This window comes from Mustela erminea, chromosome 4, assembly GCF_009829155.1.
Source record: "Mustela erminea isolate mMusErm1 chromosome 4, mMusErm1.Pri, whole genome shotgun sequence".
Taxonomy (NCBI): domain Eukaryota; kingdom Metazoa; phylum Chordata; class Mammalia; order Carnivora; family Mustelidae; genus Mustela; species Mustela erminea.
The window spans coordinates 130,574,371-130,587,244 of NC_045617.1; positions in this window are offsets into that span (position 1 = coordinate 130,574,371).

Here is a 12,874-nt window from a genome sequence, read left to right on the forward strand (position 1 = left end):
ACAAAAAAAGGAAGCTTTTAAGAGTGGGGCATGTGGAGAGGAGCACTGAATGGTAGAGTCTAAGATCAGCTGGGAGTGGACCCATACCCACCTAATTATGTGGCCTTGATAAAATCACTAGAGATTGGTGCTAGTTTTGTGGACAAGGCAACCAAATAGTGGTAGGGAAAATTCCTCATACAGTGCTCTTAAAAATCTGTTTTCTAAATGAGAAAGAAATAACTAAATCTCTCAGAGAAATAAAACAGAAAAGTAGAATTGGGATTTATGGCTCCAAGACCTGCACTTGCCTTAACATCCTCAGTGATTTTGTTGAATGCAATGACCTTTAAAAGTCCCATTCATCTTTCAATTTCTGAATCTATATTGGTATTATTTAGAGGTTCACTAACAAATCAATACAATCTCCCAGGTGACTTCATTCTCCTATGGTTCTTTGACAACAATTTGAAATTTAAACTAGTCAATTGTGACCTATCTCAAAGGGCCATTATTGTTCTGTAGTAGTAGCTTGCTGTTGTTGTCAGTGTTGTTATTGTTACTATATTGGTTTTATGTTTCTCTAATTGTTTACTGATATCTGGTTTAAATTTTATATTGCACCAAATCATGTATCTTGAAAGACTACTCATACCTTTTCTGTTTTTCTGCTACCCATATACAATATCATCTGGCAATAAGAATAACATATTTTTAATCAAAGAAGTCTATTCTGACAAGTTAACATTTCAATACAGTTTCCTATAAAATAAAAAAATAAAATAAATTTAAAAACCCTTCTTATAGGAAAGTGTATTGAAATGCTCATGGGAAGCAATGAAATTAAACATAGGAAGCAATGAATCTAGTCTCCAATATGAAACAAAATTAAATATTTTGTTTTGTCCCAAATTTAGGGAATTGGCAGTCTCTTTTTCTTCAATTTTTTTTTATGACTCCTTCTTTCCTTTCCTTTAGAGATTTCAATTATGTGCATGTTAGGACTTTGAATATTACTCCACTGAGGCTCTGTTCATTTCCCCCCAATCTGTTTTCTCTCTGGTCTTTAGACTCAATGATTTCTATTAACCTGTTTCTGTTGCTCTCTTTCTTATGCTATCTTCAATCCATTGTTAAATTCATCAGTGAATTTTCACTTCAGGAAACTTATTTATTTAACAAAATTTCCATTAGTTTTTTTTTTTTTAATTTAAATTCAAGTTAGTTAACACATAGTGTAGTGGTTTCAGGAGTAAAATTTTGTGATTTATCACTTACATATAACACCCAGCACTCATCACAGCAAGTGCCTTCTTAATGTCCATCACCCATTTAGTCCATCCTCCATCCACCTCCCCTCCAGCAACCCTCAGTTTGTTCTCTGTAGTTAAGGGTCTCTCATGATTTACCTCTCTCTCAGTTTCTATCTTATTTTATTTTTCATTCCTTTCCCCTGTGTTTATCTCGTTTGTTTCTTAAATTCCATGTATGAGTGAAATCATATGGTATTTGTCTTTCTCTGACTTACTTTGCTTAGCACAATACACTCTAGTTCCATTCACATCATTGCAAATGGCAATATTTTACTCTTTCTTGATGCCTGAGTAACATTCTAGTGTGTGTGTGTGTGTGTGTGTGTGTGTGTGTGTGTGTGTACCACATCTTTATCTATTGATCCATCAATGGACATTTGGGCTCTTTCCATAATTTGACTATTGTTGATAGTGTTTACTATAAACACTGGGATTAATGTGCCCTTCAAATAAGCATTTTTGTATCCCTTGGGTAAATACCTAGCAGTGCAATTGCTGGGTTATAGGGTAGTTCTGTTTTAGCTTTTTGAGGAACCTGCATCCTGTTTTCCACAGTGACTGTACCAGTTTGCATTCCCACTAACCATGCAAGAGGGTTCCCTTTTCTCCACATCCTCTCCAACATCTGCTATTTGCTGAGTTGCTAATTTCAGCCATTCTGGCAGGTATGAGGTGGTATTTCATTTTGGTTTTGATTTGTATTTCCCTGATAATAAGTGATACTGAGCATTTTTTCATGTTTGTTAGCCATTCGAATGTCTTCTTGGAGAAATTTCTGTCCAGTCTTCTGCCCAATTTTAATTGTGTAATTTATTTTTTCTATGTTGAATCATATGAGTTCTTTATAGTTCCAGATACTAGCTCTTTCTTTACTATATCATTTGAACATATCTTCTCCTATTCTATAGGCTGCCTTTTAGTTTTGAAGTGCCCTTTGCTGTGCAGAAGCTTTTTATATTGATGAAGTCCCCATAGTTCGTTTTTGCTTCTGTTTCCCTTGCCTCAGGAGGCATAGCTAGAAAAATGTTGCTATGGCCAATGGTAGAGAAATTACTGCCTGTACTCTCTTCTCTCTCTTCTCTGATTTTTATGGTTTCATGTTCACATTTAGGTCCTTTTTCCATTGGAGTTTATTTTTGTGTATGTTTTAAGAAAGTGGTCCAATTTTATTCTTTTAGATGTAGCTGTCTAGTTTTCCCACCATTTGTTGAAGAAATTCTTGATCTATCTTTCTATTCTGACTGATAGCCTTGCTAGATAGAGTATTATCAGCTGCAGGTTTTTTTCTTTCAGCACTTGAATATACCATGCCATTTTCTTCTACCTGGCAAAGTTTCTGCTGAAAAATCAACAGATGGCCTTATGGGGTTTCCCTTGAATGTAACTGTTTTCTTCTCTCTTGCTGCTTTTAAAAATCTCTCTTTATCACTACCTTTGGTTATGTGTCTTGTTATGGACTTCATTCTGATTTTGATGGAAGCTCTGTGTACTTCCTGGATTGGGATTTCTGTTTCCTTCCCAAGATACAGGAAGTTTTCAGCTATCATTTATTCCTATAAATTTTCTGCCCCCTTTTGTGTCTTTTCTACTGGTATCCCTATAATGTAAATGTTATTATGCTGGCTAGTATTGCTGAGTTTCCTACATCTATTTTCATTTTTTTTTTAATTACTTTTCTCTCTGCTGTTCAGATCGATTGCTTTCCATTACTCTCTCTCTCAGGTCACTGATCTTCCACTGTTCCTTCACTTCCTCTAGCTTATTATGTATTCCCTCTAGTGTATTGTAAATTTCAGTTATTGAACACTTCATCTCTGATTGTTTCTTTTTTACATTTTCTATCTCTTTGTTAAGGGTTTGACTGAGGTCCTCTACTTTTTTCCTCAATTCCAATGAGTATCTTTATGATCATTACTTTATATTCTCTATCAGGTGTATTGCATAGTTCCATTTCCTTGAGGTGCCTTGTTGTTATTTTGTCCAGTTCTTTCATTTGGAATATATTCCTCTTTTTATTTTGTCTAAGACTCCGTGCCTATTTCTATGTGTTAAGAAAGTCAGTTATGCCTCCTGCTTCTGAAAATAGTGACCCTATGAAGAAGATATCCTGTAATGTCCTGCAAAGCAATGTCCATTATCCACTAGCACCTGGCCCTTTTGGAGTGCCTCCTATGTATATTTTGTGCATCCTACTATTCTGACTGAGCTGTGTTTGCCTTCAGTCCAGTCATCTGCAATGACTCTCTTGGCATGCCTGGGCAGAGCTTAGTCCCTGTGTTGTTAATGGGCCAGTCTGGGGCCACACTGGGCTTGAGTTGAATCAGACTAGGCATTTTCCAAAGATGCAGTAGCACCAAACTGCAGGCCATTTTCCCTTTATTGTGCCCTGAGAAGCTTCTGTTGGTGGGTGGGAACTATAGGCCGACTAGTTGTTTGCCCCCAGCCCACAGCTAGAGCCTTAGTCTGATGGTTGTACATGGTTATCTTTCCCTCTCCATGGGGCAGGAGTCACTTTGGAGTGGGGCTGGCCCCTCTCAGGGCTGCTTACTCACTACCAAGCTTGTGGCACTGCTTTGGATAGGCTCTTGCCAAGAACATATTGATGGGGTAGAATAAATGGTGTTAGCAAGGTTTTTGCTGATCCACTGCAGGATGGGACATGCAATCACTGGAACCCAGGCAGGCAAGGTTGGAAGGGGCAACTGCAGATGCACATGGGGGTAGGGCAGTAGGCAACAGTGTTAACAAGTTTTGGTGGGACTGCTGTTGGAAGAGACGTGAAGCATAGGCCTGGCTCAGGGCAGGGTCAGGTCCACAGAAGAACGTGGGGACAGGGAACACCATTAGTAAGTTAGGTAGTTAGTGTTGGCACTGTGCTGGTTCCTGAAGGTGTCCAGGTGTTTATGCTGGGGAAAGAAATGGCATCCATCAACTCCTTGTTCATGGAGGTCTCCCAAATCCCTGCCCTCCAGCACATGTTCTAAGATTATTTAACAAATTTCCCTCCCATAGACCCCAGCCATGTGTTATGTTTTAAAACTATTGCTTCTAAGCTGTATCTCTGTTGTGCTGTTGGTTGTGTTATCTCTTTGAGGAGAGTGAGGATTCAGTTTTTTCTTGCCCTCCTAACTCTCCGAGAGCCAAGCTTGATGATTTTTAAAGTTCCAGGTGTTAAGCTCTGCTGATTGTAAAAACTCACAGGATTCATCCCCTTTGATTTCCAAAGTCAAATATTATGAGAATTTGTCTCTCCAATATGGGTCCCCTATGTGGACTCCATGGTGTGGCTGTTTCTCTCCCTTCTCCATGCCTATGCCATCCATCCCTCATGTCAATAGTTCCACTGGTCCATTTTGCTTCCAACCAACTCTCTGCCCTTCCTAACCTTTTAAATATGGCCTCTTCTATACATTTAGCTGTGGAGGAACTGTTCTTCTAGTCTTTAGGTCATTTGGGGACATTATTTACACTACTGTGGGTGTTATTTAGTTTTAACCATGAGACAAGGTGAGCTTAGGGTCCTCCTACCCTTCCATTTTCCCCAGAAGTCTCACAAGTTACTTTTATGAAAGGTTTTTGGCTGGCATACAGTCATTAAGAATTGCAATTAACCTGCACTTACTTTTGCTGGAAATCAAGTAGTTTTTCTGTTATCAAAGCAAGGAAGAATGTAGAATCTCCGTGGAAAGGAATTTATACTTCTAAGAATTACTACTCCAGAAACTGATAAAATTTAAACTACTGAACTTGACAGATTATGTGAAGTGTTCTCATCTAACCATTATGTCATTTCATATAAAATCTGGATGTGCAATATTTAGAACTAAAGATTTTAGTCTTCTTCTCTCATGTAGCCAAGGTCCTATTATCTCCAAACCTGAAGCAGAGGTCCAAAGCAGAGATTTGCTTCAACATGTAACTAAACAAGGAATCTTCAAATCATAGCATAGACCCTGTGGGAGGCTGTTGTTTATTGTGTTCCTGTGCAGGGATAGTCAGGATGGAAATTTCCAGAGTCTTAGTCATCATACCAAGAATAATCCATGAAAACACACATTCTGCATACCTGAGGCTTGCGTCTCAAATTCCTATTTGGTTTTCTATCCTGGGAAACTAAGCTAAATAGTAGGTAAGCCTCAAAAACTATATTTACCCCCATCATCCTAAGGCATAGATTGGAAGCTGACCAAATAGTCTGTTCCTTGACCCTCTTCTTGAAACTGTACCTTGGGCTTGCCTTCTGGATCTATTTTTCCTACTGTAGAGAAAGAAGGGTGTGGAAAGATAAGAGCAGTGATGGAAAATGAGCCCTTCTTCCTCAAACTAGTGACCAGCTGGCCTAAGTTCTTACACCAATTTCACTTTATCTGGGTACTACTTTAATTTAGTTTCCAAGTATAATGGTACTTTAAAGAGCCATGTAGGATGGTGGTATCACATCAACTATATGGGAGGAAATGGAGGGGAGAAGAGACATGTAGAGATATCATCACTATTGTCCAGAAATTATGTCCTATAAGATACAGTTGGGATAGATGGTGCCAATGACCAAAGACCAATAGGAATCCTACATCTCATAGAAACTTGTGTCATATGCTCATGACTATGTGTCAGGTAATTGATACCTAGATGGTGAATAAGCTCCATCTATGGGAGAAAGAAAGGTGAAGAAAGAGGGAAAAACTATAAATCCACTGAGAGCTCACCAAAAATAAACTGAATTTATTTTGGAACACTCCATCTCAATTTGAATTGACTATATTGTGTGGGTTTTTTTTTTCCCATTAATGAAAACTGAAGTCTCCTTAGCTCAGTAATAGAGAATATTTGTCTGAAAGTGAAATGAATCCCGCTAAACAATCAACATTTTTGAGTGCACATAGGGGTACTGTGCTTAAAATAGCCTCATAAAGCAAATTTTTCTGAAGTAGATAACTGAAAATAGAAAGTGTAGGGTCATGAAGAATGAATATTTTTCACTTTAATAGATTATCTATGCAAAGGAAATGGCCATGAAAATAACCACACTGACTTATATTCCAACAGCACTGTATCAGAATATTGGTTTCCAAAAAAAAAAAAGAATACTGGTTTACCCATAAGTTCATCAGAACATATTATCAAACTTAAATTGATTTTAAATCTGAGCAAACTGTAATGGGTTTAATTAAACTATTATATTTCTTCTATGAATTTATATTAATATTCTATCCATAGCTAACCATCTATTACTGGTTGTTTGTATTTTACTTTCTAGTCAGTGTAACTCTGTATTTATTGTAGTTATTAATTCCTTAACTGTTATTTATGTTCATCTAATTATAATTTGTCATTTAACTTTTAAAGAGCGTTTTTAATAGAGGAGATATTAATTTTATGGGTTTAGATATATAAATCTTTTCTGTTTTATTTTAAAGGCCTTCATTATTTGTTTTACAAAAGATTCTCTAATAATTCATAATTTTGATTTTAACATTTAGGACTTTCCATTTAAAATTTTTTAAAATTAATTAATTTATTTATTTTTATTTTCAACATAACAGTATTCATTATTTTTGCACCACACCCAGTGCTCCATGCAATCCGTGCCCTCTCTAATACCCACCACCTGGTTCCCCCAACCTCCCACCCAAGGCCACTTCAAACTCCTCAGATTGTTTTTCAGAATCCAATTTACTTTGGCTATGGTGTGAGATAGAATTTTTTTCACCAAATGTATAGACAAGTACCCCAAAATAATTTGTTAAAATTTTTTTCTTCTTTCTCTCCTAATTTGAAGTGACACTGTTCTCACACACCCAATTTCCAGATAGATATGTGGCTGTGCTTCTATCCAGTGTTTTGTTTTTCTTTTCCATTTATTTGTATCATGCCACATGAGCCGTTCTCATTGTTCTTCTCTCCTAAAATTATTGTAGTTATTTCTGTTCATTTACTTTCATGGGTGATTTTGTTTTAGGATCTAGGTTATTTTTATATTCTTATTTATATTTTCTCTATTTTTTTTTTTTTTTAGTTGATTAAGCATCTTTTTTTTTTTTTTTCCAGCATAACAGTATTCATTATTTTTGCACCACACCCCGTGCTCCATGCAATCCGTGCCCTCTATAATACCCACCACCTGGTACCCCAACCTCCCACCCCCCGTCCCTTCAAAACCCTCAGATTGTTTTTCAGAGTCCATAGTCTCTCATGGTTCACCTCCCCTTCCAATTTCCCCCAACTCCCTTCTCCACTCTAAGTCCCCATGTCCTCCATGCTATTTGTTATGCTCCACAAATAAGTGAAACCATATGATAATTGACTCTCTCTGCTTGACTTATTTCACTCAGCATAATCTCTTCCAGTCCCGTCCATGTTGCTACAAAAGTTGGGTATTCATCCTTTCTGATGGAGGCATAATACTCTATCCCCAGGGGTACAGGTCTGTGAATCACCAGGTTTACACACTTCACAGCACTCACCAAAGCACATACCCTCCCCAATGTCCATAATCCCACCCCCTTCTCCCAAACCCCCTCCCCCCAGCAACCCTCAGTTTGTTTTGTGAGATTAAAAGTCACTTATGGTTTGTCTCCCTCCCACTCCCATCTTGTTTCATTGATTCTTCTCCTACCCACTTAAGCCCCCATGTTGCATCACCACTTCCTCATATCAGGGAGATCATATGATAGTTGTCTTTCTCTGCTTGACTTATTTCGCTAAGCATGATGCGCTCTAGTTCCATCCATGTTGTCGCAAATGGCAAGATTTCATTTCTTTTGATGGCTGCATAGTATTCCATTGTGTATATATACCACATCTTCTTGATCCATTCATCTGTTGATGGACATCTAGGTTCTTTCCATAGTTTGGCTATGGTGGACATTGCTGCTATAAACATTCGGGTGCATGTGCCCCTTTGGATCACTACGTTTGTATCCTTAGGGTAAATACCCAATAGTGCAATTGCTGGGTCATAGGGCAGTTCTATTTTCAACATTTTGAGGAACCTCCATGCTGTTTTCCAGAGTGGCTGCACCAGCTTGCATTCCCACCAACAGTGTAGGAGGGTTCCCCTTTCTCCGCATCCTCGCCAGCATCTGTCATTTCCTGACTTGTTGATTTTAGCCATTCTGACTGGTGTGAGGTGATATCTCATTGTGGTTTTGATTTGTATTTCCCTGATGCCGAGTGATATGGAGCACTTTTTCATGTGTCTGTTGGCCATCTGGATGTCTTCTTTGCAGAAATGTCTGTTCATGTCCTCTGCCCATTTCTTGATTGTATTATTTGTTCTTTGGGTGTTGAGTTTGCTAAGTTCTTTATAGATTCTGGACACTAGTCCTTTATCTGATATGTCATTTGCAAATATCTTCTCCCATTCTGTCAGTTGTCTTTTGATTTTGTTAACTGTTTCCTTTGCTGTGCAAAAGCTTTTGATCTTGATGAAATCCCAATAGTTCATTTTTGCCCTTGCTTCCCTTGCCTTTTGCGTTGTTCCTAGGAAGATGTTGCTGCGGTTGAGGTCAAAGAGGTTGCTGCCTGTGTTCTCCTCAAGGATTTTGATGGATTCCTTTCGCACATTGAGGTCCTTCATCCATTTTGAGTCTATTTTTGTGTGTGGTGTAAGGAAATGGTCCAATTTCATTTTTCTGCATGTGGCTGTCCAATTTTCCCGGCACCATTTATTGAAGAGGCTGTCTTTTTGCCATTGGACATTCTTTCCTGCTTTGTCGAAGATTAGTTGACCATAGAGTTGAGGGTCTATTTCTGGGCTCTCTATTCTGTTCCATTGATCTATGTGTCTGTTTTTGTGCCAGTACCATGCTGTCTTGATGACGACAGCTTTGTAATAGAGCTTGAAGTCCGGAATTGTGATGCCACCAACGTTGGCTTTCTTTTTCAATATCCCTTTGGCTATTCGAGGTCTTTTCTGGTTCCATATAAATTTTAGCATTATTTGTTCCATTTCTTTGAAAAAGATGGATGGTACTTTGATAGGAATTGCATTAAATGTGTAGATTGCTTTAGGTAGCATAGACATTTTCACAATATTTATTCTTCCAATCCAGGAGCATGGAACATTTTTCCATTTCTTTGTGTCTTCCTCAATTTCTTTCATGAGTACTTTATAGTTTTCTGAGTATAGATTCTGTGTCTCTTTGGTTAGGTTTATTCCTAGGTATCTTATGGTTTTGGGTGCAATTGTAAATGGGATGGACTCCTTAATTTCTCTTTCTTCTGTCTTGCTGTTGGTGTAGAGAAATGCAACTGATTTCTGTGCATTGATTTTATATCGTGACACTTTACTGAATTCCTGTATAAGTTCTAGCAGTTTTGGAGTGGAGTCTTTTGGGTTTTCCACATATAGTATCATATCATCTGCGAAGAGTGATAATTTGACTTCTTCTTTGCCGATTTGGATGCCTTTAATTTCCTTTTGTTGTCTGATTGCTGAGGCTAGGACTTCTAGTACTATGTTGAATAGCAGTGGTGATAATGGACATCCCTGCCGTGTTCCTGACCTTAGCGGAAAAGCTTTCAGTTTTTCTCCATTGAGAATGATATTTGCGGTGGGTTTTTCATAGATGGCTTTGATGATATTGAGGTATGTGCCCTCTATCCCTACACTTTGAAGAGTTTTGATCAGGAAGGGATGCTGTACTTTGTCAAATGCTTTTTCAGCATCTATTGAGAGTATCATATGGTTCTTGTTCTTTCTTTTATTGATGTGTTGTATCACATTGACTGATTTGCGGATGTTGAACCAACCTTGCAGCCCTGGAATAAATCCCACTTGGTCGTGGTGAATAATCTTTTTAATGTACTGTTGAATCCTATTGGCTAGTATTTTGTTGAGTATTTTCGCATCTGTGTTCATCAAGGATATCGGTCTATAGCTCTCTTTTTTGGTGGGATCCTTGTCTGGTTTTGGGATCAAGGTGATGCTGGCCTCATAAAATGAGTTTGGAAGTTTTCCTTCCATTTCTATTTTTTGGAACAGTTTCAGGAGAATAGGAATTAGTTCTTCTTTAAATGTTTGGTAGAATTCCCCCGGGAAGCCGTCTGGCCCTGGGCTTTTGTTTGTTTGGAGATTTTTAATGACTGTTTCAATCTCCTTACTGGTTATGGGTCTGTTCAGGCTTTCTATTTCTTCCTGGTTCAGTTGTGGTAGTTTATATGTTTCTAGGAATGCATCCATTTCTTCCAGATTGTCAAATTTATTGGCGTAGAGTTGCTCATAGTATGTTCTTATAATTGTTTGTATTTCTTTGGTGTTAGTTGTGATCTCTCCTCTTTCATTCATGATTTTATTTATTTGGGTCCTTTCTCTTTTCTTTTTGATAAGTCGGGCCAGGGGTTTATCAATTTTATTAATTCTTTCAAAAAACCAGCTCCTAGTTTCGTTGATTTGCTCTATTGTTTTTTTGGTTTCTATTTCATTGATTTCTGCTCTGATCTTTATGATTTCTCTTCTCCTGCTGGGCTTAGGGTTTCTTTCTTGTTCTTTCTCCAGCTCCTTTAGGTGTAGGGTTAGGTTGTGTACCCGAGACCTTTCTTGTTTCTTGAGAAAGGCTTGTATCGCTATATATTTTCCTCTCAGGACTGCCTTTGTTGTGTCCCACATATTTTGAACCGTTGTATTTTCATTATCATTTGTTTCCATGATTTTTTTCAATTCTTCTTTAATTTCCCGGTTGACCCATTCATTCTTTAGAAGGATGCTGTTTAGTCTCCATGTATTTGGGTTCTTTCCAAACTTCCTTTTGTGGTTGAGTTCTAGCTTTAGAGCATTGTGGTCTGAAAATATGCAGGGAATGATCCTAATCTTTTGATACCGGTTGAGTCCTGATTTAGGACCGAGGATGTGATCTATTCTGGAGAATGTTCCATGTGCACTAGAGAAGAATGTGTATTCTGTTGCTTTGGGATGAAATATTCTGAATATATCTGTGATGTCCATCTGGTCCAGTGTGTCGTTTAAGGCCTTTATTTCCTTGCTGATCTTTTGCTTGGATGATCTGTCCATTTCAGTGAGGGGAGTGTTAAAGTCCCCTACTATTATTGTATTATTGTTGATGTGTTTCTTTGATTTTGTTATTAATTGGTTTATATAGTTGGCTGCTCCCATGTTGGGGGCATAGATATTTAAAATTGTTAAATCTTCTTCTTGGACAGACCCTTTGAGTATGATATAGTGTCCTTCCTCATCTCTTATTATAGTCTTTGGCTTAAAATCTAATTGATCTGATATAAGGATTGCCACTCCTGCTTTCTTCTGATGTCCATTAGCATGGTAAATTCTTTTCCACCCCCTCACTTTAAATCTGGAGGTGTCTTCGGGCTTAAAATGAGTTTCTTGGAGGCAACATATAGATGGGTTTTGTTTTTTTATCCATTCTGATACCCTGTGTCTTTTGACAGGGGCATTTAGCCCATTAACATTCAGGGTAACTATTGAGAGATATGAATTTAGTGCCACTGTATTGCCTGTAAGTTGACTGTTACTGTATATGGTCTCTGTTCCTTTCTGATCTACCACTTGTAGGCTCTCTCTTTGCTTAGAGGACCCCTTTCAATATTTCCTGTAGAGCTGGTTTGGTATTTGCAAATTCTTTCAGTTTTTGTTTGTCCTGGAAGCTTTTAATCTCTCCTTCTATTTTCAATGATAGCCTAGCTGGATATAGTATTCTTGGCTGCATGTTTTTCTCGTTTAGTGCTCTGAAAATATCATGCCAGCTCTTTCTGGCCTGCCAGGTCTCTGTGGATAAGTCAGCTGCCAATCTAATATTTTTACCATTGTATGTTACAGACTTCTTTTCCCGGGCTGCTTTCAGGATTTTCTCTTTGTCACTGAGACTTGTAAATTTTACTATTAGGTGACGGGGTGTGGGCCTATTCCTATTGATTTTGAGGGGCGTTCTCTGAACCTCCTGAATTTTGATGGTCGTTCCCTTTGCCATATTGGGGAAATTCTCCCCAATAATTCTCTCCAGTATACCTTCTGCTCCCCTCTCTCTTTCTTCTTCTTCTGGAATCCCAATTATTCTAATGTTGTTTCGTCTTATGGTGTCACTTATCTCTCGAATTCTCCCCTCGTGGTCCAGTAGCTGTTTGTCCTTCTTTTGCTCAGCTTCTTTATTCTCTGTCATTTGGTCTTCTATATCACTAATTCTTTCTTCTGCCTCATTTATCCTAGCAGTGAGAGCCTCCATTTTTGATTGCACTTCATTAATAGCTTTTTTTATTTCAACTTGGTTAGATTTTAGTTCTTTTATTTCTCCAGAAAGGGCTTTTATATCTCTCGAGAGGGTTTCTCTAATATCTTCCATGCCTTTTTTGAGCCCGGCTAGAACCTTGAGAATTGTCATTCTGAACTCTAGATCTGACATATTACCAATGTCTGTATTGATTAGGTCCCTAGCCTTCGGTACTGCCTCTTGTTCTTTTTTTTGTGTTGAATTTTTCCGTCTTGTCATTCTGTCCAGATAAGAGTATATGAAGGGGCAGGTAAAATACTAAAAGGGTGTCACCAACCCCAGGAAAAAATGCTTTAACCAAATTAGAAGAGATCCAAAATCGTGAGGGGGGAGAAAGGG